The sequence below is a fragment of the Peromyscus leucopus genome, unplaced genomic scaffold (assembly GCF_004664715.2).
Source record: "Peromyscus leucopus breed LL Stock unplaced genomic scaffold, UCI_PerLeu_2.1 scaffold_1093, whole genome shotgun sequence".
In the NCBI taxonomy this organism is placed as follows: Eukaryota; Metazoa; Chordata; class Mammalia; order Rodentia; family Cricetidae; genus Peromyscus; species Peromyscus leucopus.
The window spans coordinates 1-6,000 of NW_023504219.1; the positions used below are offsets into that span (position 1 = coordinate 1).

Consider the following 6,000-nt stretch of genomic DNA (forward strand, 5'->3'; position numbering starts at 1 on the left):
TATTCTCGTTGGCTACAAAGAGAAGAAAATGGGTGAGCCAGGAAAGGACTCGGGGAGGAGCAGGGGGCGGGGCTGTAGAGTAGGGTGGCTGGGAGTGCGATCAGGAAGTGTGCAGGGCTTCTGGCCGTACCTGCCTTTCTCCTGAAGCAGAAAGAACGGAAGGGGCACTTTCCATGCCAGATATGAAGGTGGGGAACCAGCTGGCGACTACTGTCATCCACGTTTTCCCAGCCTGGGGAGAGGACGGAAGCGGAAGTCCTTAGCGTGCAAGGCCTACTGCAGGTCTTTCAGAGGTTGTGGAGAGGCGTCAGGATGTGGGTCTCAAGCCATGGAGATACAAGAGCTTGAGAGGGCACCTCAAACTGGCCTGGTTTCTATGCTTGTGTTTCTGTAACACACACACACACACACACACACACACACACACACACAGCCCTTCATCAGCCTCTTTTCCTCTACCCCACCTCTTAAAGCAGCTGTATTCCCCAGAAATGTTCCTGTCCACAACCACACAGAGGATTCCAGAAACCCAGTCAGCAGCCCTAGCCTTAAGAAGGGCACCGGCAGGCAGACAAACTCAGAACACAGTTCCCAATCTGAGGTTCCTCTCGCTTCCAGCCTCCCACCTCTCATCCTTTCATCCAAGATGGCTGGCAAGGGCTGAGTGGGAGACAGAGGAACATGAACAAAGCCAGAAGGTCCTCTCAAGGCTGTTGGTCCAAGAACCCAAGAACCAGGTCCAAGAAATAAAGTTGGGATTTCTGGATTCCCTGGAAGGCCAGAGGGAGCCCTGAACCCTCCTCTCACGGAGCTTTCTATCCCCACCCTCCGGGGCCCACCTCACCCTCAGAGATGTACTTGAGCATCAGGCACTGGTCTGCTCTGGCCCAGTGAAGTCGAAGAGCTGGCAGGGCCCACGCATGCGTCCGCCATGGGGCTGCTCATTGGTGATAGCCACTGCAGGGCGCAGGGGGTGTTGTTCAGGAAATAGACACGCAGCTGCAGGTGGTCTGCCCCGGGGCCAGCGGGGAGCAGAACACTGCCAGCTGCAGCCATTTGCGGGCGGTCTGGCCCAGGGGTGCCTCCAGAACACAGGTGTAGAGGCTGTGGAGGGAAATGGTGACAGACACCCGCGCATAAGCTCCAAAAGGGCAGGATCCCAAGGTGCCTACCACCATGTTCCTGTCACCTGCGGGGTCTCTAAGTGGTGAGGGGAGCACTCCAAACAGGCAAAGGAGGAGGACTGGGTGAGAGACAGTGGCCTAAAGGGTCAGGAAGCGAATGGGCCATGAGGACCGTGATGTTCACACTGTCAACTAGACAGGATCTGAATCACCATGGACACCAGTCTCTGGGCACATCAGGGAGAGAGTTTCTCAAGTGAGTTACTGAGGTGGGAAGACCCACCCCGACAGACGGCATGGGGTTCTGGACTGAGGGAAAGACAAATGGCAGGGCAACAGCCATCTTTTCCTCTGCTGCTTGACTGAAGAGCGGTATGACCAGCTGCCTCACCCCGGCCTCCGTGATTAACCCTTGAAATGTGAGCCCAAGTGAGTCACGGCAGTGAGAGAGTGACTAAGACCGTGACTGCTACCTACTGGAGAGGCGAGCCAGTGTGGATTACCTGGCAGCAGAGACTAATCACGGGGTCCCCAAGATTTGAAGGGGGTCCTGCATGTGGTTCCTCCTGGGGGGTCAATGGATGACAAGAAAATTGGGAAGCAGGGGACCTAAGACCCTAAGATGGAGAACAGGCATGACGGAGCCCTTCCTGAGGAGTTCAGGGGCAGCGCTGGAGTGCAGCACAGGCAGAGGAGGCAGCCAGAAGAGATGGATGTGGAGACAGGACACGCTCGCTGCAGGCGTGTCAACCTTTTGACACTGGGGCACAATGATGTCATCCAGTCACACTCAAGAACCATGCAATTAAGCTTCAAAAAAAAAAAAAAAATCTCACTATGTTTTAAGCAAGTCTACAGCTGTGTCTTGGGCCTTGTCCTTGGCTGTTTGGGCCGTGTGGGGCCTGTGGAATGTGGGTTGCACATGCCTGCTAGACAGAGGGCTGAGTTGAACCAGCTGCCTCCAGACAGGCAGAGACGTCAACGGGGCAGAGTCTCAGATGGGTTCCGATGACAGAAGGGACTGCCGTGGGCATTAGAACAGCAGGCCCAGGGAGGGACACAAAGGTCCCAGCAGACTGTCAAAGGGTCCTAGATGAAGAATGGGGCAGGCAGTTCTGACACAAAGATAAGGAGATAGACAGAGAGAAAGGACAGTGCCAGAGGGAGGCACGGAGCAGGAGGACAGGCAAGGGATGAGGCCTACCTGAAGTGAGAGAGCAGGATACGACACTCATCCCGGGAGGTATACGCCCCGGCCGACCAGAGGCCTCCAGTGCTTGGCATCCAGCAAGGAAGTGTTGCTGCTGTAGACACAGGCCTGACTGGGCTGCTGGGCACAGTGCTTGAATGTGAGGGTGCAAGGCTTCAGGAAAGAGGCCCATGAGGGCCACATGCCACCACAGGACTCACAAGTCCCTGTCTGTGGGATAATGATGGTGCATCTGTCAGGTCCCACACCAGGACCAAGGACACTCTCTCCTGGCGAACCCACCGCCACAGCACCTGGAGGAACAATGGGCTGAGATTAGTCTGGCAAGTAGGAATGTTCTGCGCCCTGAAGGATGCCAGGCAGAGTGGGCAGGGAATCTGAGCCCAAAGCCCAGGACTGAGGGTGCCAGCAGAATGAGGAAGTCCACCGTGAGCTGACTTAGGGTTCAGTTCTAAAGCAGTCCCCCATTTTCCTTCCAGGGCCACAGCCACTTGTATGGGACTTGTGTGACTTTACACACGACAGTCTTCCTTCCTTTGTTAGGAAAATTGTTACAGCAGGCTGTCTTAGAGCAAGGCATTCTACTTCCACCTGCAGAGAAACTGTCCCAAAAGATGTGTGGAGACTCATCTTTGGAGAATCCAACTTTGGAATCCAAAAAAAACCTAAACTATAAATACGGTTTTCCAAATTCCAAAGCTATCTGTGGGTGGAGCTCAAATGGGGTACCCTCCCTGGCTGCCTGAAGAACTCTGCAAGAAGGATGCTGGGAGTGGTTACCTGGTGGGATGAGCAGAGAAATGCCTGTGTCGTGGAGCATCAGGCATCCACCGCGGTGGTCCACCTCTCGAGCAGAATACACCAGCAGTTTATGCATCAGCTGGCGCGTGATGGTCTGGCCCCGGGTGGGCGTGTGCAGTTCCTGGTAGAAAGCAGCCACCTCGGGTAGTGTGGAGGGTGGGCTCTGCCTTGGAGCTCGTACTCCTGGTGACGGAGTGGGTGGGGACACTGTCTCCTCCTGGTCATCTGGCTTCTGGCAGGCCCCTGGCAGCCACCGAGAACAGTGCCGGCGAAGGCACTGAACCAGAAGGAAAGCGCTGGCCACAGGGATCCCCACCAACAGGAGGAATTGGAAAGGGTGGACAGAACTCTCCTGGGGGCTCATCCGCCTGGCCACTCCTGCACCCCTGCACCAGCCAAGGCCAAGGGCCTGAGGGGAAAGTGGGCAGAGACAGAAGGGCTGGGCTAAGTCTTTAATTTGTGGAGGCTGAGGATTCCATGCCCTACAGGGATGCTCCCCCCTCCTCCCATGCAGGCACACACACTCACACACACACACACACACACACACACACACACACATGCACACGCACACGCACACGCACATGCAAACAGAAGAACCCTCCTGAGCTAGGCATGGTGGTACACATCTATAAGTCCAGCCCTTGGGAGGCAGGAAGATTTGAAGTTCAAGGCCAACCTGAGCTACAAACTGAGACACTGTCTCAAAAATAAACATCTTCCCACAGTTCTCCACAACCTAGTTACAGCTAAGTAAATACAAGCGCATTAAGAACTTGTATTCTGAGGGAGAGGACATGAGTTCAAAGCCATATGCTTGATTTACCTCAGTGTCCTCATCCATCCAAATATCTACTTTTGAGTCAGTAGAAATACACACCTGTGATCCTAGCACTCAGGAGGGTCCTGAACTGGAAGCCAGCTTGGGCAGCATAGCATCTCAAAAACAAAATTTATCTTATTTATGAGCACTCGTAAAAAAAAAAAAAAAAAAAAATCTGTAAGGGAAAAAAAGCCCCTCCAATCTCATTGATCTAAAATCCATGTATAGGCTGAGGGCAGAGTGCTCTGATGCACAGGGCCCTGGGTTTGAGTGTGATTAACAAGTGAAGAAAGTATACTGTGAGCACGAGAGAAAGAGAGAGAGAGAGAGAGAGAGAGAGAGAGAGAGAGAGAGAGAGAGAGAGAGAAGAGAGTAAATTATAGAGAAGTGTCTTCAATATGGCATGTCATAAAAACACAAGCCAATTCTGTAATTTGACGTATTTTATTGGTCACATTTCGAAGTATCAGTGGGGCTGGAGAAATAGACGGCTCAATGGTTAAATGTGTCTGCTGCTCTTCAGAGCTGAGATTCAGACCCCAGCATCCATGTTGGGAGTCTCACATCTGCCTGTCACTCCTGCTCCATGGGATGCAGCACCCTCTTCTGGCCTCTGTGGGAACCCACCACAGGCATACACTCACACACACATACACGTACATACACACAAGGAATAGCAAAATATTTCAAAATAATAATATTTGTATTTAATCCAACACATTCAAAATATTATTTTGGCAGGCAGTGGGTATGAGCTCGTTAGTGACCTATTTCCCTTTGCACTTAGGGCACAGCTTGCCTGGGGCTTGCCGTAGTTCACACTCTCAGTTCTGTGATGACTTGTGTCTTAGTGGAAGTCTGGAAGGATATAATCCTGACCTGTTCTAGTGATCGCCACTGAAAATCACAACTGGAGAACACAGGAATGAATCTGGCAGACTCTGCATTGCTTGGAGTTTTCACAGCAAGCATGTCCTTTGCATGAACTTTATAGTTGTGTGTGTGTGTGTGTGTGTGTTTGTGTATGTGGGTGTGCATACATGTGGAAGTAAGCTTTGGATATCATTCTTCAGGAGCCATCTACCTTAGTTTTTTTTTTTTTACATTTATTTTTATCATTTTAAATTACATAAAGGAGTGTGTGTGTGTGTGTGTGTGTGTGTGTGTGTGTGTGTGTGTGTAGGTATGTGCACATGAGTACAGTTCCCACAGAAACCAGAGGCATCAGATTCCCCTGGAGCTAGAGTCGAAGGCAGTTGTGAGCTGCCTGACGTGGGTGCTGGGAACCAGACTCCCCTCTTCTGGAAGAATAGCAAGTGCTCTTAACCACTGAGCTACCTCTCCAGCCCCCACCTTGTTTATTTGTTTGTTTGTTTGGTTGGTTGGTTGGGTTGGTTTGGGCTGGTTTGTTTTGCTTTGTTTTGTTTCTTTCTTTGCATTTTGAGACAGGGTCTCTCACTAGGACTTGGTGCTCACCCAGGAGGCTTGGATGGATGGCCAGTGAGACCCAGGGATCCACCTATCTGGGTCTCCTCAGTGCCAAGATTATTAATGCAAGCCACTACGTCCACATTTTCACATGGGTCCTGGGGACCCAACTCAGGTCTCATGCTTACATGGGAAGCATGCTGTCAGTCAAGCCATGTCCCTGGTCCTTGGGGGTTGTGTGTGTGTATGTGGGGGGTGGGGGTTGTTGAGTCCTAGGGCTTTGCATTTCTTAATGAGGACGGCATGAGATCATGTGAGAAGCACCTGAGATGATAAAGCACTATCCAAAAGTGTGTTTATTTATGCCCCTCCTCCTGCCATAAAAGTCCGAAGGTAGCTCCCAGGCATACATCTAGTACATGATCAGCAAAAGTTAAAAGTGGAAGCAAAAAAAAGAGAGAGAAAGAAGAAGAAGAAAAAAAGTGGGACCTACAGAGAGGCTGAAAGGAGGCAGGCCAAAAGCACATGCTCACGGAGGGCTCGCCTGATTGCCTGGCAGTGGCAGCCATTAGAAATTCAGAACCTTCTAGCAACCTCCAGGATGCACGTCAGCT

General features: G+C 51.7%; 1 pseudogene; it reads right to left on the bottom strand.

Moving 5' to 3' along the window:
- Positions 1–130: 130 nt before the first annotated feature.
- Positions 131–3,541, bottom strand: LOC119086142 (annotated as a pseudogene).
- Between the last annotated feature and the right edge of the window lie 2,459 nt (positions 3,542–6,000).